We start from the raw sequence: 27029 nt of genomic DNA on the forward strand, positions 1-27029 counted from the left end.
AATGTGCTGTGTGCAAAGTCACTTCCCTCATGTCTGACTCTTTTGCGACCCCCTGGACAAGCTCCTCTGTCCATGAGGTTCTCCAGGCAAAAATACTGGAGTAGATTGTCATGCCGTCCTCTAGGGGATCTTCCTAACTCAGGGATTGAACCCATGTCTCTTATATCTCCTGGATTGGCAGCGGATACTTTGCCACTGTTTAAAGCCCCTAATTTAAGAATGGAATTGCTAAATAATAATGTAGGTGAGGGTTTCAAACTCTTAAGATTCTGACAAACATTTTTCCTCAGTGGTTGTATCATTTTAAGCTTCCACTAGCATCCAGTTACTCTGCATTCTCTCCAATGTTTTGGTAGTATTAGTCTTTAATTTTGGTAATTTTAGTGAGTGTGCAGTGATATCTAACTGTGGTTTTAATTTGTATTTCCTTGATGCTGATGAAGTTAAACATCTTGTCATGATTTTTTTTGGCCATTTGTAAATCCTATTTGTGAAGCATCTATTGAAATCTTTTGCCTTTTAAAAGAAATGGGCTAAAAAAAAATAAAAGAAAAGGGCTGTTTGCCTTTTTATTATAATTATTATTTTTTTATAATTTGTGTTTTTTACATTTTCCCAAGAAATCTTTGGCTATCCCAAGACCTCAAACATATTTGCCTGTGTTTTCTTATAAGAGTTTTGTGGTTTAGGTCATTATGCATGATGTAAAGTGTGGATCAACACATTTTTAAAAAATATGATAACTAGTAGATACAGTACTGTTTGTTGAGAAGGCTTTTCTTTCCCCATTGAATTACAGTTGGTGTCTGTCAAATTCATTTGGCCATATATGTGCGGGGTAATTTCTGGACTTCATATTGTGTTCCATTGATGTATTTCTCTAATTTCATACAACCATCACAATGTCTTTTTTAAAAAATTATTTATTTATTTATTTTAATATAAATTTATCTATTTTAATTCAAAGCTAATTACTTTATAATATTGTATTGGTTTTGCCATACATTGACATGAATCCGCCACGGGTGTACATGTGTTTCCCATCCTGAATCCCCCTCCCGCCTCCCTCCCCATCCCATCCCTCAGGGTCATCCCAGTGCACCAGCCCTGGCACCCTCTCTCATGCATTGAACCTGGATTGGTGATTCTTTTCACATATGCATTGAACCTGGATTGGTGATTCTTTTCACATATGATAATATACATGTTTCAATGTCATTCTCCCAAATCATCCCACCCTTGCCCTCTCCCACAGAGTCCAAAAGACTGTTCTATATATCTGTGTCTCTTTGTCTCACATACAAGGTTATTGTTACCATCTTTCTAAATTCCATATATATGCATTAGTATACTGTATTGGTTTTTCTTTCTGGCTTACTTCACTCTGTACAATAGGCTCCAGTTTCATCCACCTCATTAGAACTGATTCAAATGCATTCTTTTTAATAGCTGAGTAATATTCCATTGTGTATATGTACCACAGCTTTCTTATCCATTCATCTGCTGATGGACATCTAGGTTGCTTCCATGTCCTGGCTATTATAGACAGTGCTGTGATGAACATTAGGGTACACATGTCTCTTTCAATTCTGGTTTCCTTGGTGTGTATGCCCAGCAGTGGGATTGCTGGGTCATAAGGTAGTTCTATTTCCAGTTTTTTAAGGAATCTCCACACTGTTCTCCATAGTGGCTGTACTAGTTTGCATTCCCACCAACAGTGTAAGAGGGTTCCCTTTTCTCCACACCCTATCCAGCATTTATTGCTTGTAGACTTTTGGATAGCACCCATTCTGACTGGCATGAAATGGTACCTCATTGTGTTTTGATTTGCATTTTTCTGATAATGAGTGATGTTGAGCATCTTTTCATGTGTTTGTTAGCTATCTGTATGTCTTCTTTGGAGAAATCTCTGTTCAGTTCTTTGGCCCATATTTTGATTGGGTTGTTTATTTTTCTGGAATTGAGCTGTAGGAGTTGCTTGTATATTTTTGAAATTAATTCTTTGTCAGTTGCTTCATTTGCTATTATTTTCTCCCATTCTGAAGTCTGTCTTTTCACCTTGCTTATAATTTCCTTTGTTGTGCAGAAGCTTTTAATTTTAATTAGGTCCCATTTGTTTATTTTTGCTTTTATTTCCATTACTCTGGGAGGTGGGTCATAGAGGATCCTGCTGTGATTTATGTTGGAGAGTGTTTTGCCTATGTTCTCCTCTAGGAGTTTTATAGTTTCTGGTCTTATGTTTACATCTCTAATCCATTTTGAGTTTATTTTTATGTATGGTGTTAGAAAGTGTTCTAGTTTCATTCTTTTACAAGTGGTTGACCAGTTTTCCCAGCATCACTTGTTAAAGAGATTGTCTTTAATCCATTGTATATTCTTTCCTCCTTTGTCAAAGATAAGGTGTCCATAGGTGCATGGATTTATCTCTGGACTTTCTATTTTGTTCCATTGATCTATATTTCTGTCTTTGTGCCAGTACCATACTGTCTTGATGACTGTGGCTTTGTTGTAGAGCTTGAAGTCAGGCAGGTTGATTCCTCCAGTTCTATTCTTCTTTCTCAAGATTGCTTTTCTGGCCACAATGCAGTAAGATTAGATCTGAATTACAGGAGAAAAACTATTAAAAATTCCAACATATGGAGGCTGAACAACACACTACTGAATAACCAACAAATCACAGAAGAAATCAAAAAAGAAATCAAAATATTCATAGAAATGAATGAAAATGAAAACACAACAACCCAAAACCTATGGGACACTGTAAAAGCAGTGCTAAGAGGAAGGTTCATAGCAATACAGGCATACCTCAAGAAACAAGAAAAAAGTCAAATAAATAACCTAACTCTACACCTAAAGCAACTAGAAAAGGAAGAAATGAAGAACCTCAGGGTTAGTAGAAAGAAAGAAATCTTAAAATTTAGGGCAGAAATAAATGCAAAAGAAACAAAAGAGACCATAGCAAAAATCAACAAAGCCAAAAGCTGGTTCTTTGAGAAGATAAATAAAATTGACAAACCATTAGCCAGACTCATCAAGAAACAACGGGAGAAAAAAATCAAATCAATAAAATTAGAAATGAAAATGGAGAGATCACAACAGACAATACAGAAATACAAAGGATCATGAGACTACTATCAGCAATTATATGCCAATAAAATCAACAACTTGGAAGAAATGGACAAATTCTTAGAAAAGTACAACTTTCCAAAACTGAACCAGGAAGAAATAGAAAATCTTAAGAGACCCATCACAAGCACGGAAATGGAAACTGTAATCAGAATCTTCCAGCAAACAAAGGCCTAGGACCAGATGGCTTCACAGCTGAATTCTACCAAAAAATTAGAGAAGAGCTAACACCTATCCTACTCAAACTCTTCCAGAAAATTGCACAGGAAGGTAAACTTCCAAACTCGTTCTATGAGGCCACCACCACCCTAATACCAAAACCTGGAAAAGATGGCACAAAAAAAGAAAACTACAGGCCAATATCACTGATGAATATAGATGCAAAAATCCTTAACAAAATTCTAGCAAACAGAATCCAACAGCACATTAAAAAGATCATACATCATGACCAAGTGGGCTTTATCCCAGGGATGCAAGGATTCTTCAATATCTGCAAATCAATCAATGTAATACCATTAACAAATTGAAAAATAAAAGCCATATGATTATCTCAATAGATGCAGAGAAAGCCTTTGACAAAATTCAACATCCATTTATGATAAAAACTCTCCATAAAGCAGAAATAGAAGGAACATACCTCAACATAATAAAAGCTATATATGACAAGCCCACAGCAAGCATTAACCTCAATGGTGAAAAATTGAAAGCATTTCCCCTAAAATGAGGAAAAAGACAAGGGTGCCCATGCTCGCCACTACTATTCAACATAGTTTTCAAAGTTTTGGCCACAGAAATCAGAGGAGAAAAAGAAATAAAAGGAATCAAAATTGGAAAAGAAGAAGTAAAACTCTTACTGTTTGTAGATGACATGATCCTCTACATAGAAAACCCTAAAGACTCCACCAGAAAATTACTAGAGCTAATCAATAAATATAGTAAAGTTGCAGGATATAAAATCAACACACAGAAATACCTTGCATTCCTATAAACTAATAATTAGAAAGAGAAATTAAGGAAACAATTCTATTCACCATTGCAACAAAAAGAATAAAATACTTAGGAATATATCTACCTATGGCATCTGGTCCCATCACTTCATGGGAAATAGGGAAACAGTGGAAACAGTGTCAGACTTTATTTTTTTGGGCTCCAAAATCACTGCAGATGGTGACCGCAGCCATGAAATTAAAAGACATTTATTCCTTGGAAGAAAAGTTATGACCAACCTAGATAGCATATTGAAAAGCAGAGACATTACTTTGCCAACAAAGGTCCATCTAGTCAAGGCTATGGTTTTTCCAGTGGTCTTGTATAGATGTGAGAGTTGGATTGTGAAGAAAGCTGAGCGCTGAAGAATTGATGGTTTTGAACTGTGGTGTTGGAGAAGACTCTTGAGAGTCCCTTGGACTGCAAAGAGATCCAACCAGTCCATTTTGAAGGAGATCAGCCCTGGGTGTTCTTTGGAAGGAATGATGCTAAAGCTGAAACTCCAATACTTTGGCCACCTCATGCGAAGAGTTGACTCACTGGAAAAGACTCTGATGCTGGGAGGGATTTGGGGCAAGAGGAAAAGGGGACAACAGAGGATGAGATGGTTGGATGGCATCACCAACTTGATGGATGTGAGTTTGAGTGAACTCTGGGAGATGGTGATGGACAGGGAGGCCTGGCCTGCTGCAATTCATGGGGTCACAGAGTCGGGCACGACTGAGCAACTGAACTGAGCTGAACTGAAAGATATAAAAGACCTATATATAGAAAACTATAAAACACTGGTGAAAGAAATCAAAGAGGACACTAATAGATGGAGAAATATACCATGTTCAAGGATCAGAAGAATCAATATAGTGAAAATGAGTATACTACCCAAAGCAATCTATAGATTCAATGCAATCCCTATCAAGCTACCAACGGTATTTTTCACAGAGCTGGAACAAATAATTTCACAATTTGTATGGAAATACAATGTCTTTAATTACTATACATTATAGTAAGTCTTAAGATCAGAGAGTGTACAAATCCTCCAAGTTAGTTCTTTTTCAAGATTGCTTTGGCTATCACTGTCAACTTGTCAATTTCTATGAAAAATCTTGTGGAATTTTGCTTCGTATTGCATTGATCTATAGATCAATTTTGGAAGAGCTGATATAATTTTGAGTCCTCCAATTTACAAGCATGTTACCTCTGTTTATTAATCTTGGTCTTTGTCAGAAAGTGTGAAGGGTCTGAGATGTTTTCCTACCTACAAGATAAAAGATTATCCATCTACAGTTTCATAGATGCTGGTGGAAGATAAACTCCTTGATCAGAATCAAAGGACCCTATTATGCAAGCATAGCAGGCAGCATAAGCTTTATGTTTGTTTCATTTCTTTTACTCTGCAGTTCTATGAGCCCCGGTGGCTGTTGGGTACACAGGTCTGTGTCACAACTGAGGTATACCAAATTCAGGAAACTCTCAATCTTATGAGGGAACCACTGGCAAATCTGCCTAGCTTTTGCCCCAGAGGACACATTAGCATTAATATCCTGAATTGCAAGCAGAACTCTCATTTGCCCTAGAGGGAGATGTCATTCTGTCTCTTAAGCTGCTTGCTATACAAACATCTTTGAAAAGATAGTCCAAAGTAAAAGCTGTTCCAGGACATGCAGAAATAGGGGGATACATGAAGATTTGTCCCTCAACAATTCCTATATACATTCTTGACTTCTGCTGAATTTTTCCATGAGTATGCTACTCTGTTGGTCATTCTTACTAATTTGATTGACAGGGGCTGGGATCCAATCCATTCAGTTTGCCTAATGGACATTTAATTAAGGTTAATTTCAATGGGACTCCCAGTAGTATGCTGAAACCAGTCTGTAGTATTGACCTCAGCCATGCCTCCCTAGGGTACCAGGCCTAACAAGCCGAAGAAATTCCATAAACTATCAGTGTCTGTTTTAGAAAGTCAGGTAGCTTTCTTAAATTTCAGTATTGACTGTTCCACTGAGACAATACTACAGTTACAACAGGAAATATTAGCTATTGTGTAAATTCCACCATTGGCTCCAAGAAGGGAGTCTGCATGTGTGTGTTACTTCAGTCGCATCCAACTCTTGTGACCCCCATGGACTATAGCCTGCCAGGCTCCTCTGTCCATGAAATTCTCCAGGCAAGAATACTGGAGTTGGTTTCCATTTCCTTCCCCAGGGGATCTTCCTGACCCAGGGATTGAACCTGGGTCTCCTGCATTGCAGACAGACTCTTTACTGACTGAGCCACCAGGGAAGACCATGCCTCAAATAGATCCAGGTTAGCATCTTAATGGATTGACAGTGCTGATGGCAAGATAATTTCTTCTTCCCCCCAAATCTAACAGATCTTCAGAATGAATCTCAGTGGCCTGACTTGGTACATCTCTGTCCTTGAAGCAATTCTGTGGTCAGCATGATGGAATGTGCTGTCATTTGATCACCTCCAGAACCTTGGAATAAAGTCCAATTAAAATGTTTATAAAACTATCACTGCTGCTGCTGCTGCCTTTCCCAGGATGGATCTTGAGCAGTTGTCACTTGTGTTTGTCACCAGATCCCATATCAAGTCAAAGTCATAGGTCAGTGTTTAGCTACGAAAGAGGACTCGGTGAGTGGAAGTCTGCCTTTTAACTTTGGTAGTGGGAAGGATCTCTGCCTCCCTTGGCTTCTAAGCTAGAGCTGCCTCCAAACTTAGAGGTTTGGATCTGGATGGCTAAAAAAGAATGACATAATCATTTGTGGATGACTTGTACTTGGGATGATAAACATACTAGAGAATTTATTTCAATTGATGCTTTGTGAATCCAAGTGGAGGGCAGTTAGGATTTTCAGTTTGTAATTAAATTTTGCTTTTGTTAGTTGTAATAACTTTCAAAGATACTAAAATTCCTGCTTCCTGTCTCATGTTTATATATTTAAATTCTTTTTTATACACAGTTTTGGTGATGAATAAGCCAAGAGACATCTTTGTGTCTGTTTGTGTTTCATGTAACAGCATGAGATTTTGGAGATTCTGTTAACCGTCCTGTGGAGTTATGATTCATCCTATGTGAGGTCTTGCTTTCTGGAAAATGACTTCCCTAAGCATACCCCTTGGTGTTAAATAGGGAAGGGTTCTAAGGTTAAATGTATTTGCTTGAAACTAAAATAAACAAACTCTTTTAGTGTAGGGCTTTTTAGAGTTGTTAACATGTATTGTAAATCATCAAAAAGGGACTTGCATGCAGCATTTCCCAAACTTATCTCACAGTAGAGTGCCAGGTTGGCTCAGTCCAGCTAAGTTAGAAAATTTAGGACTATTGCTACATTCCATTATGTTTGGATGTGGAACATTTTCCTCAAAAGCATCACTTAGGACCAGTGGTTTAGGGAACACAGTTTGGAAAACTCCAGACTAAGTTCACAAATAGAACCACATTAACTTGTGGATTCATGGTCTGTTTATGTTCAAGGTCAAAAAGTTTATTGTGACTTCAGTGTTAAGGCCACTGGCTAAGTGTTATCAGTGTAATTATAAAATTCCCTGGTTGCTCAGTGGTAAAGAATTTGCCTACAATATAGGAGCTGTGGGTTCGATTTGTGGCTCAGGAAGATCCCCTGGAGAAAAAAAAAAGCTAAACAATCCACTTCAGTATTCTTGCTTGGGAAATCCCATGGACCAAGAAGCCTGGTGGGTTATAGTTCATGGGGTTGCAAAGAGTTGGACATGAATTAGCAACTAAACAATGACAAGTATGTATTTAGAAGAGTGTCTACAGCTATGTTTTGAACACCCACCTTGGATCATAAGTTATACTTTTTACATGGAAGTTTCAAGTGTCAGTGAATAGATACAAACAAATATATTTATATACATATAAATACAAATATATATAAATATATATATAAATATAGATAGATACATTTGATTGTATAATTTCATATTGAAGTAAACTGATTTTAGAGCTATATAAAACTTCAGTTAAGGACAGATAGGTCCAAGAAGAAGAGAGATGGACCTGTACTCTCTAGGTTTCTGAACAGTACCCTGCCTCCAGGATGACATTTTCATGGATGTTAGGCTCACCCAGGTTTCACAAGGCAGGCTTCCCAGGTGGCTCAGTTGTAAAGAATCCACCTGCCAGTGTAGGAGGCACAGGTTTGATCCTTGGGTTGGAAAGATGCCCTGAAGAAGGGAATGGCAACCCACTCCAGTATTCTTGCCTAGGAAATCCCATGGATAGAGGAGCCTGGTGGGCCCACAGTCCATGGGGGTTGCAAAGAGTCGGATACAACTGAGCGACTAAACAACAACACAATAAGGTTTAACACTTGGGTCAGTTGATTATTCTGGGCAAACCATTGTCTCAACTTGAGTGCTACCTCAAAAACGATGCGTGAAGATTAAATAGAGGACTCTTCACTGTTAAAGGACCAGATGATATAAGGGAAGAGAGAGAAATCAGGAAATGTGCAATTTCTGTTAAATCAGAGAAAACAATTCTAATGACTTGGAGGAGTACAAGTACTTTTGTACATTTATTTGTCTGTATTGGATACTTAATATGAGAATTTTTATATAAAAATTATTCACTCAGAAACCCTGTATCATCATCATCATTGCCATCATCATCACCATATTCTGCCATCAGTTGCTAGACCATTTACTATGAAGGAGGAACATTATTGCTTCAATTCTGATATTTTAAACGTGGTGGAATTTTAGGTGATGGAAGAGGGAAGCTCCTAAATGGGAAGCTAGTTTTGAAAAGAGTTAGCTTTTGTTTCTGTTTGCACCCAGTCAAAATAGTCAATTCAGTGAGAATTCTGTCTTAACTGATCTGTCCAGTTGTTTGTGAGTCAGCCAGAATTTCCCTGCACTTTGAGGAGTATAACTGATTGATGACAGTCTGCAGTATTGCTCCAAGGAGGGTAAAACCTGAAAATGTTATTCAGGTGTACCAATGGCCTGTTAGCTTTGTGTAATTATATTTAATATTCAAATAGACTGCCTTTTTATATATATGAAAAGGGAGGCTAGTAAACATTTGCTTGCAGGCTTTTCTTTCTGGCATCTACTGCTGTTGGTGTACTTATCTATGTATTTAAACATGTTCATCATTGTGAATGAGCATAGTCTACATATCTCTGATGTGAATGTTGTTTGTTACTGAATTGCAGATCAGTATTTTTGAAAGCTGGGAGATAAACAGGACAACTTCATCCCATAAATCTTACCACCTGACTCATCAAATTAAAGTTCCTATTGAAACAAGGAAAACATCTTTAATCATGAAAATATTTGGAAACTGCAAGCATATCTATTTGGAATTTGGGAGATAATTAAAATGGACAAGTTATGATTGATTAGCTCATGAAGAATGGGTTCATTAAAAGGCAGTTGGTTCTCTTTTTATCCTATGTCAACACCCTATCAACAGGAATTAAGAAAACAGCATAACTGGGTTCTAGCTCCTTGCTGAGGGCAATTAATCAGAAGAGTGGGGAGATAAATTGGAATGATGCCAAAGAAATCAACCTGTTTTTCCATCTACCTTTATCTTTGTTAATTCTTACAGACCATCTTAATATTTTGATCTTTGATTTGTGTATTAGTTGATAGATTTTAGGGAAAATTCTCAGGTATTTTGAATTTTTACATTAATAAATAATAATTTTTGCATTTTCATATTAATAGGTTTACTTTACTGGAAACAAACTTGTAAGGTATACAATTATTCCTTTAATTCAAATATGAGAAATATTTGTTTTATTCTAGTTTTTAAAGTAGTGGAGAGCTATTTTTATCTTGAAATGCTGTAACAGAACATTAAGACTCCTTAAAACCTTTGGAGGAAAGGCCAGGGTTTTAATAAATAAATGTTAATAATATGAAATGCCATATGGGTAGAAAAATAAAAGCATAAAATCAATTCTAAAAAGAAAACTGTCAATATTCTCTGACAACCTGTTACTCGTTACCTGATATGAATCTTCAAAAAGGTTTGTGTGTTCTACTTTGTATGGCTCCAGTTCAATTTCAATTTATTTTTAAAATTAGTTTGGAAGGGCAGCCGCCAGGCACACAGATAATACAGCCGATGCTGTCATTTGGCAATCTGGTTCTGACTACCAGGTTGGTTTTTCCTGCTCCCAGATTCTCAGTCATTGAGACTCTTGTGTTTCTTTTATATTACTATGAGGTAATTTTATAAGCAAATCCTATGCCAACCACTCAGGTTGACACTTGAGAGAAAAGGTTAACAATAGATTCTCCTGTAGTCATTTGATAAAGTTAACATTTGAGTTCTTAAAAAGATGATCAGTCCAATGAGTGTTAGCACTTGGATTTTCACACTTTAGGAGTATGTATATTTTAATATTGGCTTATTTTCTAGCCCCTTTGGAGGACTAGGTATTATATTGCCATACTTTTTAAAAATCTTTTTTTTTTCCACTTTTTAAAATTTCTAATGGAGGATAATTGTTTTACAATATTTTACATTATTTTACAATGTTGTGCTGGTTTCTTCCATACAACAACGTGAATCAGCCATAAGAATACACGTCTCCTCCCTCTTGAACCTCCCTTCTTGAACCTCCCTTCCACCCCTCTATGTTGCCACACAGCACTGGGTTGAACTCCCTGTGTTATACAGTAACTTCCCATTCAGTTCAGTTCAGTTCAGGCGCTCAGTCGTGTCCGACTCTAGGCGACCCCATGAATTGCAGCACACCAGGCCTCCCTCTCAATAGGTGTTTTATATATGATGATGTATGTTTCAATGCTGCTCTTTCAAATAATACCCCTCTCCTTTCACTACTGTGTCTGCAAGTCTGTTCTCTATGTCTGCATCTCTAGTCCTACCCTGCAAATAGGTTCATTAGTACCATTTTTCTAGATTCCATATGTACACATTAATATGTGATATTTGTTTTTCTCTTTCTGACTTACTTCACTCTATAATAGGCTCTAGGTTCATCCACCTCACTAGAGCCAACTCAAACTCATTCCTTTCTATATTACCATACTTTTAAATAATAAAATTCTTCCAAAGAACTCTGAGAATAATTATGAATAGCTAAATTGACACCTTTGTTGAGATTTAAAAGAAGATTCCAGAATCTTTGATTGTTTAGCTTTTTTTTTTTTTAACCTCAGAGTGTTTTGGTCTCCAAATGCAATCATGGGTGAACTGGCTTCACAATTAATGACCTAATTTCGCAGCACTGCGTGCTGCTCCCCAACATTGATCTGACTGGGAGGCAAGTCTGTTAAACATGATGTCAGCAGGAATTATTTTGACAGCTGCCAGAAGCAGTAACATAAGACTCAGGAGGTTTTCATTTTAGAGTGTGGTGGTCTAGAATATTGGTCTGGTATATAAATACTAATGGACAATCCAGGGTAGTAGCACAGTATTTAAGAGAAGAATCCATAAGGAAAAGTGATCACATTAATGGAGCATTGGGAGCTAAGGCTGAAACACACAAAAATATCCTCTTTAATGTCAAATTAGAACAACAGAATCCAAGCACATTCTTCCTTTTGATGGTCTCTGGTATTGCTTTACTGGCATGAAAAGTGATTCCAAACCATATGAAATGCCATCTCTGATACATGGAGTATTGGCTGTTGACAGGTCCCTCTTAATCTGAAGAGAGTGCTTCTGCGGATGGGCTGCAGTTTTCATTCTCAGGATTGATGATCCAACATCAGATTACATGATAAACTTGCTCAAAACATGGTCTTGTGTTTTCTGACACTGTTAGATAAACATTCAGTGCCTGCATTTCAGAGTGGTAACACAAGGATGAATCAAATAGCAAATTAAATTTAGGTATGCCATCTGCTGCCTTTATTTTATGAATTCCAGCCCATAGGACATTGACTGGGCATGAATGTATAAGCCATTGTCTTTTATTGTTGGACTTACCACAAACATTGGAAAAATGTTCATCCATGCTGTCGGTCTTCTTAGAAAGAGTAAGATTCAGCAAAAATGAATTGTTTTCAGTTGTTGTAAGTTTTTTGTTTTAATAAAAATAACCCTCAACAGAAGAAAAAACAGCATGTACTCATTTCTCCAAGTGCAACATCTCAGCAGGCTTTAGGAACTCATCCACAAGGGGTAAATTGTTTAATGCGTAATTGTAAGCAGAACTGTAAAAAGCCATATTAGGCTTTCATTATTTTATTCTCTTCTTCTGGTGAAAGATCATTACTTCTCCCTGGGATCCCAATGGTTAAGCCTCTTATAACGTTTCCATTTCCAAGAAAGTTCTTGATTTCTTCTGCTGGTGATTCTTACGCCATGTCTTTCCTTCACCATGGTTTATTTAAGAAATGATGTTTTTCCAAATGTTTTTGAGGAAATTTTCTTATCTCTTTCCAAAACCTAAATTTTAAAACGTCTCCATTTTGGAAGGACAACAGGTATATTATCTTTGAGCAGTTTAATATAAAGTATGAATTTATAGACCTGAAATTACAGTTTGGGGCTATCATTCTTTTAATACCTGTTTCTAGTTCTTTAGCAGCATTTGCTCAGATGCAGTGGTTACCAGGATGAGTAAGAACTGCTTTTCAAGGACTTTTGTAGATTTTTAGCCCACACATAAAACGAGTTCTCTGTTTCTGAGGCTAATAAAAGTCTTAATGATATGTGCATCCAACAGATGGGACAGAGGACAATTTTGGCAGTGGGCAGTTGAAATCTGCCCTCGGTTGTTTATATAAGGCTCTTGCTAAAGTCAATAAAAGGTAATTTTCACACACGATTTAGTCCAGAGTATAAAATATGGGAAAGAGGGGCTGGTTTAAGTCCAATGGGCATAAGGGTAGCAGTTGGTAAAAGTTTTGTTTGATGGCAAATTGTAACTGACAGACTGACAAGTTGATTAAGAGTGATACAGGACCGAGTGACACATGGTGGGCAATGGCAGGGCTTCAGGGGCTGAGAGAAGGGCATAGCTGAAGTAATTATTCCCCAACATATTTTGGCATAAGCCTTGATGATTTTTTTTTTTGTGATGATTTTTTAAAAAGCTCTCTCTTTTTCTCTTCTTTTCTGTTCCCAGTCTTTCTTTTTTTTTTTAAAAACTAATTTTTATTGCAGTATAGTTTCTTTATAATGTTGCATTAGTTTCTACTGTACAGCAAAATGAATCAGCTCTGTCACTGGTACCCACATTTTTTTCTTGGCCGTCCCATGCAACATGCAGGATCTTAGTTCCCTGGCCAGGGATGAGACCTGTGTGCCCTTCATTGAGAGTACAGAGTCTTAACTACTGGACTTCCAAGGAAGCCCTCATACCCATTCTAAAACTCATTCATTTCCTCATTTCAGATTAGCCTTTTGTCCATCAAATGAAAATTTTACAAAAATTAATCCCTCATGAGATTACCTTAATGGTATCAAGCAGATTCAGAATATAGTGTCCATTCCTGCCATGCAGGGTCTGGTGTGTGGCTCAAATCTGCTGATGTGAAAGAGTGACTCCATATATTCATCCTGGTTATGGGAGGGGATGTTATGTTTAATGCAGATAAGACTTTAAAGGGGGTGAGAAAGAGTCTAGAGACAGGTTCATAGGTGAAAATTATGGAAGCTGTCAGGACTTTATTCTTTCATGCACTTATTAAATGAATTGTTAATGATTTATGCATAGCTTAATAGCTTCATGTATTTTGTGAATTAAAAAAGAGTCAGCAATGTTTTTGGCATGTATTATTTTATCTGATGTCAGTGATCTCTGAATATGGTTTAAATACCTGTGGCGGATTCATGTTGATATATGGCAAAACCAATACAATATTGTAAAGTTAAAAAAAATGTATGCATGGTAGGTATACTGAACAGTTTTATATTTTAGCTCATATTATTGTTCAATCTTAAAAGGCAGGTACTGGAACTCTGGCTTTCCCAATGGCTCAGCGGGTAAAGAATCTGCCTGCAATGCAGGAAACACATGAAGTGCGGGTTTGATCCCTGGGTTGGGAAGAACCCCGGAGGAGGAAATGTCAACCCACGCTAGTATTCTTGCCTGAAGAATCCCATGGACAGAGGAGCGTGGTGGGCTACATACAGTCCATTAGTTGCAAAGGGCTGGACACGACTAACACGCACTGTAATCTACACACCAAAAATACATGACAAATGAGAACTGAGCTTAGAGTCACGGAATTAATGATTATTTTGTTGGACTACTGCAAGATTTCTTAATCTTAGCATTATTGACATTTTGATTCAGTTCAGTTCAGTTGCTCAGTCATGTCCAACTCTTTGTGACCCCATGAACTGCAGCACGCCAGGCCTCCCTGTCCATCATCAACTCCCAGAGTTCACTCAAACTCACATCCATCGAGTTGGTGATGCCATCCAACCATCTCATCCTCTGTCATCCCCTTCTCCTCCTGCCCCCAATCCCTCCCAGCATCAGAGTCTTTTCCAATGAGTCAACTCTTCTCATGAGGTGGCCAAAGTACTGGAGTTTTAGCTTTAGCATCATTCCTTCCAAAGAACACCCAGAACTGATCTCCTTTAGGATGGACTGGTTGGATCTCCTTGCAGTCTAAGGGACTCTCAAGAATCTTTTCCAACACCACAGTTCAAAAGCATCAATTCTTCGGCGCTCAGCTTTCTTCACAGTCCAACTCTCACATCCATACATGACTACTGGAAAAACCATAGCCTTGACTAGATGGACCTTTGTTGGCAAAGTAATGTCTCTGCTTTTCAATATGCTATCTAGGTTAGTCATAACTTTCCTTCCAAGGAGTAAGCGTCTTTTAATTTCATGGCCGCAGTCACCATCTGCAGTGATTTTGGAGCCCCTCAAAATAAAGTCTGACACTGTTTCCATGTTTCCCCATCTATTTGCCATGAAGTGATGGGACCAGATGCCATGATCTTCGTTTTCTGAATGTTGAGCTTTAAGCCAACTTTTTCACTCTTCGCTTTCACTTTCATCAAGAGGCTTTTGAGTTATTCTTCACTTTCTGCCATAAGGGTGGTGTCATCTGCATATCTGAGGTTATTGATATTTCTCCCAGCAATCTTGATTCCAGCTTGTGCTTCTTCCAGCCCAGCGTTTCTCATGATGTACTCTGCATATAAGTTAAATAAGCAGGGTGACAATATATAGCCTTGATGTACTCCTTTTCCTATTTGGAACAAGTCTGCTGTTTTTTTTTGATTGGGGTTGTCATTCTGTGTTCAAGGACTATCCTGTGCATTTTAGTCTGTTTAGCAACATTCCTGGACTCTGCCAGTTATATGTCAGTAGTAATCCCCCCTACGCCCTCTGCGTTATGACAGCTAAAAATGTCTTCAGATTTTGCCAAATGTCCTCATCCAGGGCTAAACCTCTCCTGTTGAGAACCACTGATCCACTGATGGATGAGCTTGCTTCCAAGTCAAGCTAAGGCTTCTGAGCTTTAGTAAGACTATAGACTCAGATGAAGAGGCCAATCTGGAAGAAGGCATATGTGTAATATGTTTAGATTAGACATCAGTCATGACTTTTTGATGGTTCCATCAGCATCTGTGAGAACTCATCCGAGCATTCAGTCACAAGACAATACCAGTGATAGTGAGATTATTACATGCCAGCCCTGGAGCACAATGCTTGCTCCGGTAGATTATTTTCTAGAACTGAGCAGTGCAGAGAGGTTGGTGGCTTTGTAGGCAGCTGTGGTTTTGTGAGGTGAAATGAGTGGAACAACTGTGTAAGTCACATCAGTTGTGTCTGACTCTTTGTGACCCTATGGACTGTAGCTCACCAGCCCCTCTGTCTCTGGGCTTCTCCAAGCAAGAATACTGCAATGGGTTGCCATGCCCTCCTCCAGGGGATTGTTCAGACCCAGGGATTGAACCCGCGTCTCCCAAGGCTCCTGCATTGCAGGTTCTTCACTGCTGAGCCACCAGGGAAGCCCCAGAACAACTGTACCCAGGGCAAAAGAAACCCTGAAACTTGCCCTGAGAAGTGGAAGCTGAGATGTTACAAACTAGAAAGCAGCAGCAGTTGAGTACAGAGAGGGTGGCAATTACTGAGTGAGTTGCTTTTCTTCACTAGAAGTACCTTGAGTTCTTTCAAGTTCCTTAGTGTTTGTTCCTTCTGAACAAGCTGCAAGCACTTCCAGTCCCCTAGGGAAACCTGAGTTCCCTGGTATAGTCCAGCTGGGCCTGGAGCCCATGACCACAGTAAATGGACTGATGCTTTCTCACTGTTTTCCACATTTCTTGGGCTTAATTTCTTCTGCCCTTTCCAAGTGAAGACAGGCTGGGGCAGGGGCAGCTAGGAGCTGAGTACTTCTAATTTCTTTCTGTTTTGGTTATGATACTACCTCCACAAAGTGAAATAAAGAAGAGGGACACATTCTTTGCTAAATTCTTGCCTCTTTGTGATCCAATTAAATGACATTTGTTATCCTTGACGTTGGGCTTCCCTGGTGGCTCAGTGGTAAAGAATCTGCTTGCAATGCAGGAGACCAGGGTTTGATCCCTTGGTTGGAGAAGGGAATAGCTACTTACTTGCAAAGGGTCAGACACTGAGTGACTCACGCGCACACACACACACACACACACACACACACACACCCTTGAAAGTTCCCTGTAACAGGTCCTGGACTTCAGTCCACCTAATACTGTTAGGAAAAATCTGTGCAAGCTGCAGGCATCCTTCTTATTTATATTGCTTAATTTTACATTTCACACATATTTTTTAAAGGAATGTGTTTTAAAAGCATATTGTGTTTATTTAGCTTCTTCCCTGATGTCTGTTTAGAATTTTAAAGAACCAGTATAATTTTCTGATTTCTAAGCTATGGAGTTCTTAAAAATGTGTAGCTGCTCACTGCTGCTGCTGCTGCTGATGCTAAGTCGCGTCAGTTGTGTCCGACTCTGTGTGACCCCATAGACGGAAGCCCACCAGGCTCCTCTGTCCCTGGGATTCTCCAGGCAAGAACACTGGAGTGGGTTGCCATTTCCATCTCCAATGCATGAAAGTGAAAAGTGAAAGTGAAGTTGCTCAGTTGTGTCCGACTCTTAGCAGCCCCATGGACTGTAGCCTAGCAGGCTCCTCCGTCCATGGGATTTTCCAGGTAAGAGTACTGCTCACTAGGTGATTTAAAAGAGAGTGGTTCAAGACTGAACAGTGTTTCTTAATTTGAAGTGCGATTGTGCTTCAGTGAGTGAATGTGAATGCTGAGGATATTTCAGAGGTAGGGGAATGTGGGTAATTATTAAAAACCTGCTTGATTAGTTGCTCAGACCTTTTAATAACAGACTGTTTCAAGTTGGTTTTGGTCTTTCCAGGCACTATAGTTGCCCAAATGCTCTAAGCATTTTCAAACATCTGTGCCCTTGCTTGTGCTCTGCCAGCTGCTTGAAATAGATCCATTTGAAAAAAGTTTATTTATTTGGCTGTTCTGGGTCTTAGTTGCATTGTGTGGGATCTTTAGTTGCAGCATGTGAACTCTTAGTTGTGGTATGTAGGATCTAGTTCCCTGACTGGGAATCGAACTCAGGCCCTCTGTATTGAGAGCATACAGTCTTAGCCACTGGGCTACCAGGGAAGTCTCTGAAATAGCTTCCTTACTGAAGTCCAGCTGAGGAAATTCTTCACCTGCATCCCACAGTTTATTGAATCCAAGACAGACTGTCCCCTACCCCATTTTAATGTGTATCAATTTGCTTTGATTCTTACAATGAATAGCAAATTGTAATCAAATGTGTGACTTTTTTTTTCTTCAGTTCATTTCATTTCAGTTCAGTTCAGTCGCTCAGTCATGTCTGACTCTTTGCGACCCCATGGACTGCAGCACGCCATGCTTCCCTGTCCATCACCAACTCCTGGAGCTTACTCAAACTCATGTCCATTGAGTTGGTGATGCCATCCAACCATCTCATCCTCTGTCATCCCCTTTGCCTCCCGCCTTCAATCTTTCCCAGCATCAGGGTCTTTTCAAATAAGTCAGCTCTTCGAATCAGGTGGCCAAAGTTTTGAAGTTTCAGCTTCAGCATCAGTCCTTCCAATGCATATTCAGGACTGATCTCCTTTAGGATGGACTGGTTGGATCTCCTTGCAGTCCAAGGGACTCTCAAGAGTCTTCTCCAACCCCACAGTTCAAAAGCATCAATTCTTTGGCACTCAGCTTTCTTTATAGTCCAACTCTCACATCCATACATGACTACTGGAAAAACCATAGCTTTGACTAGATGGACCTTTGTTGGCAAAGTAATGTCTCTGCTTTTTAATATGCTGTCTAGCTTGGTCGTAACTGTTCTTTCAAGGAGCAAGCATCTTTTAATTTCATGGCTCCTGTCACCATCTGCAGTGATTTTGGAGCCCCCCCAAAATAAAGTCTGTCACTGTTTCCATTGTTTTCCCATCTATTTGCCATGAAGTGATGGGACCAGATGCCATGATCTTAGTTTTCTGAATGTTGAGCTTTAAGCCAACTTTTTCACTCTCCTCTTTTACTTCATCAAGAGGCTCTTTAGTTCTTCTTCACTTTCTGCCATAAGGGTGGTGTCATCTGCATATCTGAGGTTATTGATATTTCTCCCGGCAGTCTTGATTCCAGCTTGTGCTTCATCCAGTCTGGCATTTCGCGTGATGTACTCTGAATATAAGTTAAATAAACTGGGTGACAATATATAACCTTGACATACTCCTTTTCTGATTTGGAATGAGTCTGTTGTTCCATGTCCAGTTCTAACTGGTGCTTCCTGATCTGCATACAGATTTCTCAGCAGGCAGGTCAGGTGGTCTGGTATTCCCATCTTCTTAAGAATTTTCCACAGTGTGTTTTGATCCACACAATCAAAGGCTTTGGCATAGTCAATAAAGCAGAAGTAGATGTTTTTCTGGAACTCTCTCACTTTTTTGGTGGTTCAATGGATGTTGGCAATTTGATCTTTGGTTCCTCTACCTTTTCTAAATCTAGCTTGAGCATCTGGAAGTTCACGGTTCACGTACTGTTGAAGCCTGGCTTGGAGAATTTTGAGCATTACTTTGCTAGCGTGTGAGATGAGTGCAATTGTGTGGTAGTTTGAACATTCTTTGGCATTGCCTTTCCTTGGGATTGGAATGAAAACTGACCTTTTCCAGTCCTGTGGCCACTGCTGAGTTTTCCAAATTTGCTGGCATATTGAGTGCAGCACTTTCACAGCAGCATCTTTTAGGATGTGAACTAGCTCAACTGGAATTCCATCACCTCCACTAGGTTTGTTCGTAGTGGCGCTTCCTAAGGCCCACTTGACTTCACATTGCAGGATGTCTGGCTCTAGGTGAGTGATCACACCATTGTGATTATATAAAGTAATAGTTTAGTTTGTAACTGATGGTGATTTAAATTTGATGAAATATAGTGTATGAATCTGCACTGCCAACATGTTGTCCAAGTAGAGACGTGCAGCAGTTGGGAGTGAATGTCTGGGTCTTTGGAGAGGTGAAGGTACAAAGTACATGTACTCATTCTAACATTGTCCAGAGTCTCAATCCTTTACAGCATCAACCCTAAGGCCTGAAAGCACATTCTTGACAGGTTGTGTAAAATCCACATTCCTGAGGATTGCTGAGGAACCAGTGAGGATGTAAACTTATAGAGTTGTGTAACTATTGCTGAAATCCAAATTTTAGGACCTTTTTATTACCCCAGAGCGTTCTCTCAGGTTCATGTGCAGGTAATCACTGCTCCCATTTCCGGCTCCAAGCAGTCACTAATTTGCTCTCTATTTCCAGCGATTTTCTTTTTCTGGGCATTTTATATAAATTGAACGCTATAATAAATGATCTTATTCACCTGGGTTATTTCATTTAGCATAATATTTCTTGATGTTCATCCATGTTGTAGTATTTATCAGTGGTGGTGGTTTAGTCACTGTCATGTCCGACTCTTTGCGACTGGATGGACTATAGCCTGCCAGGCTTCTCTTTCCACTGGGGTGTATTGCCATTTCCTTCTCCAGGGGATCTTCCCGACCCAGAAATTGAAGCTGAGTCTCTTATACTGCAAGTGGTCTCTTGCCTTGCAGGTGGATTCTTTACTGACTTCATTCCTTTTAATTGCCAAATAATATTTCATTGTCTGGATGGACCACATTTTGTTTATCCATTTACCAGTTCATGGGTGTTTGGGTTGTTTGTTCTATTGTATTATTATGAATAAGAACATTTACATATAAGTTTGTGTTGATATATTTTTTTCATTTCTCTCGGGTAGACGTAGAATAATTTCTTGATTAAACTATGGATTCTTGTCTCAAGAGCAGGGGTGTTCTATCGACATCTTTGCAATTTTCTTTTTCACATGAGGTTGTATTGAAACCTTGAGTAATATACCTAAAAATTAAAATACTAATGAGTATGTGAATATAAGAAGTGCAGCTAACAGGCTGTTAAAATTTATTTGGCATCTGGTACAATTTACTGTCATTCACTAGTAACTACCTCCAGTCTTCCTGTCTGGAATAAAAATGACATATACATTATATTTACTACTCTGCTAATACCACCAAAAAGCCTAGCAATTGTCATTTCCAGATTGCTCTGAGGCGATGTAGCAATCTAATTCTTTAAAACTGTGTTCTTGAATGTATCATTTCACTGCCTCCTTTTTTGTCCTTTTGCGGTTGAAGGACATTTCACATTTGACAACTGGGATTTAAATTGATTCTTAAAGGGGCCAAGAGAAAAAAGTAATTTATTTTAAAATCTTTTCAGATCCAGAACAACATGAGGGATAGTTTATTAATTTGCCAGAGAAGTTAAGAGGTTGGAAAATTTCCCCAACCTTGGTTTGCTCTGTTCCCTGTCTTCTTACAACTGCAGAGCAATCTAGAGTCCAGTTTTCCATTTGCACATTTTTGACGGTATGAATAAGGAAGATGTGATGATGGTGAAGGTTTAAATAATGTTAGCAATAACAACTATCAGGACATTTCTGCTAAATTATTAGTGATAGAATAAGACTCATGCTACGGTCATTTATTCATTCATTCATCTAGTCACTAAACTAGCCTCTCATTATTTTTACAGGTATTTATATGACCATCTTCCATATGCTAGACACTGAACCAGGGACCTTGATTACAACTGTGAACAGCATTTTAAACTGTACATACTAAAGAGAGAACCTATTTAGCAGATTATTTTCCCAACTAATTAAAAAAGGAGAGTTAAATTGCTTTGGAAGGAGAAATTTGCAACTTTTGGTTACTTGATTTAAAAGATCTGTGGGGTTTCCTTTCAGCTCTTTGGTATAATAGCCTGGTCAACAATTTTCCTGAATCACCTATGAGTTTGGCATTGAGCAACTTCTAAGATCAGGCAAAATATGACCAAGGGCAAGAATAATCATTCTCTAAAGTGAAAGTTCCAAGGCCCCTCAGATAAGGCCTTTTGAACCCCATGTCTCTTATTGAAACCTGAGGAGAAAGATATAAATATTTTTCAAAAATAAAAATGCAAGATTAATTACAAGCATTTCATACAGAATAAAAAATGTGGTGCTGTGTTCTATTCATCTAAAATTCTTGCACATTTCTTTACACTATTGATCTTGCACAAGATGCTCAATGTTTGCTTCAGTCAAATGGGACTCAATAGATACTTAGTTAAAAATGACTTGGGTACCAGGTTCCTGGATTAATGCCCAGATAAAAAATGATTTAATTTTTAAATTTATACTTCTCTGCCTCAAAATGAGCGCTCATCAGATGACATCTAGTGAAACTTCTTATACTCTAGAAAATGCTTACCTAAATTTTGAGAAGAATGCCTAGAAACTAATGAAGGTATCATCTAAGAGAAAATCCATTTTCAACACAGGCATATATCAAGTTACACTTCAAATGTATTAAATCCTAGTATACAGGGAAATAGAGTAGTCCAGGGACCCTCCAAAGACAATCTCACCTTAGTCCAACATCTATCCTACATTTTCCAAAGCATGGACATCCATAATACTGGTTGAGGCATACCAGGGTCACTCTTATTTTTTCCTAGACTTTTCTTGCTGCTGCTGCTGTCAGTCATGTCCAACTCTGTGCGACCGCATAGACGGCAGCCCACCAGGCTCTTCTGTCCCCGGGATTCTCCAGGCAAGAATACTGGAGTGGGTTGCCATTTCCTTCTCCAATGCATGAAAGTGAAAAGTGAAAGTGAAGTCGCTCAGTCGTGCCAGACTCTTAGCGACCCCATGGACTGGAGCCCACCAGGCTCTTCTGTCCATGAGATTTTCCAGACTGGAGTGGGGTGCCAGACTTTTCTTACATAGCATTAAAAAACCATTGAGCTCCAGTATTGTAATTTATAATAAGAAATATTTAGTCTTTGTCCCTATTCCTGGCACAGAGCTCCTAAAAAACCCTTGGAATTTCCTGAGTGATGAGAGCCATAAAGGTGTCTTGATATTCATAACAAACCCCTTTCAACCACATCTGAGTGAATGTTAATGAGGTGACTTTTGGAAAGCACATAAGAATGGGAGCTGGTTACCAGGTGAACTAACCATGTAATTAGATGGTTGGAACTTTCTGTCCCACTTGCCTGACCTGGGGGTGGGGAGGGGAATGGAGGTTGAATCAATCACATCAATGGCCATGATTAATCAATTGTGCTTGTGTGATGAAGTCTTCCTAAAACCCCAAAAGGATGGAGTTTGGGGGGATTCTAGGTTGGTGAACACATGCAGATTCAGGGAGAGATGGCAACCCACTCCAATACTCTTGCCTGGAAAATCCCACGGACAGAGGAGCCTGGTAGGCTGCAGTCCATGGGGTCGCGAAGAGTTGGACACGACTGAGCGACTTCACTTTCACTTTTCACTTTTATGCATTGGAGAAGGAAATGGCAACCCACTCCAGTATTCTTGCCTGGAGAATCCCAGGGACAGAGGAGCCTGGTGGGCTGCCGTCTGTGGGGTCACACAGAGTTGGACACGACTGAGGCGACTTAGTAGTAGTAGTAGTGCACCCAGAGAGCATGGAAGCTTCTAGCCCCTTTACTATGCATGTCTTCCACCTGGCTGTTCCTGAGCTATATTGTTTTATAATAAAGCAGTAATCTAGTACATAAAATGTTTCTCTGAGTTCTTTGATCAACTATAGAAAACTAACTGAACTCAAAATAGGGGCGATGGGAACCTCTGGTCTACAGCTGGCCGATCAGAAACACAGTAATAACCTGGATTTGTGATTGGCATCTGAAGTGGGTGGGTGGGGGAGTGGGTAAGTCTTGTGGGACTGAACTCTTAACCTGTAGGGTCTGATGTGATCTCCAAATAGACAGAGTTATAATTGACTTAAATTGTAGGACACCCAGCTGGTGTCACAGAAAATTGCTTGGTGGTATTAAAAACACATCAGAATACCAACCAGTGTCAAATGAGTAAGTGCAACCTAAAGATTCTCTATTTGTTAGTACATGTGTTTGCACATGGTCAGTTGTGTCCACCTCTCTGTGACCCCATGGACTGTAGCCCTACCAGGCTTCTCGGTCCATGGGCTTTCCCAGGCAAGAATGCTGGAGTGAGTTGCTACTTCTTTCTCCAGAGGATCTTCCTAACCCGGGGATTGAATCCCTGTCTCCTGAGTCTCCTTCAGTGGCAGGCAGATTCATTACCACTGAGCCACCTGGGAAGCCCTTTGTTAGTGCTTAAAATACTTGTTCTTTGTCAGCTGCCTCTTGTCATTCAGAAATTTTAATTTTTATTGTATCAAATCTTTCCATTTTTTCCCTAATGTCTTCTGAGTTTTGAGTATTGCTTAGGAAGATAGGAGCTTCCCTGTTGGTGGTGGTTTAGTCGCTAAGTCGTGTCCGATGATTCTTTCAAACCTATGGACTGTAGTCTGCCAGGCTCCTCTGTCCCTGAGATTCTCCAGCAAGAATACTGGAATGGGTTGCCATTTCCTTCTCTAGGGAATCTTAACGACTCAGGAATCAAACCTGAGTCTCCTGCATTGCATGCAGGTTATTTACTGACCGAGCTACCGGGGAAGCTGGTTTTGTTAGTGCAATAGCTTCTAAACAGAAAGCGCTGTGTTTGGGTTTAAAATATCAGAAGAGGAATACAACTGTGTTTATTGTCTGCTGGGATTAGATCAGGGATGATCTGAGTTCCATAGATATGCCTTCTTTACCATAGGTACACAGGGGAAAGCGGGGACTTTGGCTACCAAAGGAAGCAGCCCTAAGCAACACTCAGTCTCCTGTTTTCTCCTGGTGCCGTGCATATGCTGATGGTGGCCAGGTGGAGGATTTGGCTGGCCCAGCTAATTGCTTCTATCTAGAGGAATGAGCGAACAGTGCAGTAAAACTGTGTTACCTCTAGATACAAATTAAACAGCACTAAAGTGCACTTAGAAGAAATTAGCAAAGCTCCAGAATGGAAAGTGACGTTAAAAAATTCATTCTCTTTTTATTTCAATTTTACGATTAATGGGAAATGAATAAATGAAAAGACCAAGTAGAGAGAGGAAATAATAAGGGATTATTGCCACAACACAAAGCTTTTATAGATATTGTGTTTGAATGGGCTGAATAAAGGAGATGTATTTTTAATCATTTCCCTAGTTTTAAAGATCACTGTTATTTTTAAAAATTATTATTTTGAAAATCCCCAGGCTAAGCCCGTGTACTTTGGATTTCAAAGTACAGCAACCACCAAGTTTTTATTTATTCTCACTAATAGAAGCAATGCTTCCTCTCCTTCTCTCTAGGTGGATGTTATTTTTCTTTATGTTGTTTCAAGGCAGATGACTTAGTCCCAGGCATAATATGAACTGCTCATAGTTGAAGTTAAAGTTTTACTTCTAACAATTTTGGTGTGTAAAAAATGACACAGCATTGGCACACCATTGGTAAATATATCTCACAAAATATATGGAGAACAAAATAGATTCCTAAGCTGGTAGAAGGCATTCCACAGTATACAAAATTCAACTGTCCTTTCTTCACACAGAATTAAATATTATTCGATCAATTGGATGGATCAGTTAAAGACCATCACTGTATTATTTATGTATTGTTACTCTGTGTCAGACTTAGAACTAACAACTAGCCATGGATTGTCTATCTTGGTTTTCATATTTGTTCTATGAATTACATCTACATTATATTTGAAGAAACTAGGACTCAGAACAAACTAACTACTCAAGGTCACACAATTGGTCAGGGAGCCAAGAACTGAGTTGGAAATGTTTCTTTGTACTTGAAGCAACAGGAAGGGAGACCTATGTAGTCCAGAAAGGGGAGAGTTATCTGGAAAAAAAAAAAGGATGTGATTTCAGGTACAACTTTCACACAGAAGCTTCCGCCTGCCTCCTGATCGAGTCTTCTTCATGATGAATTAAGAACAAAATAGCACAAAAACCTTTATGTCAGGGGATTGAAGTGATCGGAAAAGATCTCATTTTCTTTGGCTAGGCAGCACAGTATTAAGTGCTTTCCTCCAATTAGCACTTTTATAAATTTTCATTGTTTTTTCAGACAGTTTTTTACCCAGGTGTCTGAGTTTTTGGTTGCAAAATTAGTTCAGATGGTCTCACACAAAAGTATGTTAAATGTTGTTACATGTGCTTTACTGAGATGAAATAATTAACATTTAATGAACTCCCTTTCCTCGTTGGTAAGTCTGATCTTTCTGGCACAATTTAAAAATAAATTTCATTTATGAGTCTCTTGTTTTACTAGTGTTCCCATATTTATTCAGTATTTTTTTTTATTAACTTACATATTAAGGAATTTAACCATCTTCTGGATTAAACATCATGGCCCAGAAGGCTAACCAGAGAATTCAGTGGTCTCTAAGAGAGTAATCATATAAGATGCTTCTAGAATATTATTTGAGGAGGAGAGTAATAAGTGTGTGTGTGAAGTATTGTTACACTTTTGAGTGCTGTGTATTTGAGGTATGTGGATAACAATTTTAAATGCTTAAATTTCCTTACAGTCTCGACCAGAAGATTTTTAGGGTTTTTTAAGATACTAATTTCTATAACAATATGGATTAACTAATATAACCTTAGTTTCTATAGGAAGAATTTGTTGTTTCAATGATAAAAAAATACGTCAAAATATTTTACTTTGGAGATTGGATGACTTTATTGACTGAATATTGACTAAAATTAGCAAATAACTGCCCATTTTCATTCTGAGCTGTGGAGACTGCTTCCTGTCTTTAACTGTGACAGAAAGGACTGGCTGGAGCAAGCCGCATTCACCTCATACCTTTGGCCACATTTCACGGTGCGTTTCTGCCTGTGCCCAAACCTCTGGTGTGTACCATCAGTCAGTTCAGTTCAGTTTAGTCTAGTTGCTCAGTCATGTCTAACTCTTTGTGACCCCATGGACTGCAGCACGCCAGGCTTCCCTGTCCATCATCAACTCCTGGAGCCTGCTCAAACTTGTGTCCATTGAATTGGTGATGCCATCCAGCCATCTCATCCTCTGTCATCCCCTTCTCCTCCTGCCTTCAATCTTTCCTAGCATCAGGGTCTTTTCTAAAAGTCAGTTCTTTGCATCAGGTGGCCAAAGTATTAGAGGTTTGGCTTCAGCATCAGTCCTTCCAATGAATATTCAGAATTGATTTCCTGTAGGATTGACTTGTTTGATCTCCTTGCAGTCCAAGGGACTCTCAAGAGTTGTCTCCAACACCACAGTTCAAAAGCATCAGTTCTTCGGTGCTCAGCCTTCTTTATGGTTCAACTCTCACATTCGTACATGACTCCTGGAAAAACTTATAAGGTCCCTAAAGGTCCTATAAGTTATATTTGACTTACAGGGATCTTGGTCAGCAAGTGATGTCTCTGCTTTTAATACTCTGTCTAGGTTTGTCATAGCTTTCCTTCTAAAGAACAAGCATATTTTAATTTCATGGCTGTAGTCACCGTTTGCAGT

At 39.0% G+C, this 27029-nt stretch overlaps 1 long non-coding RNA gene across 1 annotated transcript in view; it reads left to right on the top strand.

Annotated features, from left to right (window-relative positions):
- The window catches only part of LOC129644059 (uncharacterized), a 202455-nt gene that overhangs the window by 130871 nt on the left and 44555 nt on the right, over nt 1-27029 (top strand). The window lies entirely within an intron of this gene.

Source organism: Bubalus kerabau, chromosome 2 (assembly GCF_029407905.1).
Source record: "Bubalus kerabau isolate K-KA32 ecotype Philippines breed swamp buffalo chromosome 2, PCC_UOA_SB_1v2, whole genome shotgun sequence".
Lineage (NCBI taxonomy): Eukaryota > Metazoa > Chordata > Mammalia > Artiodactyla > Bovidae > Bubalus > Bubalus kerabau.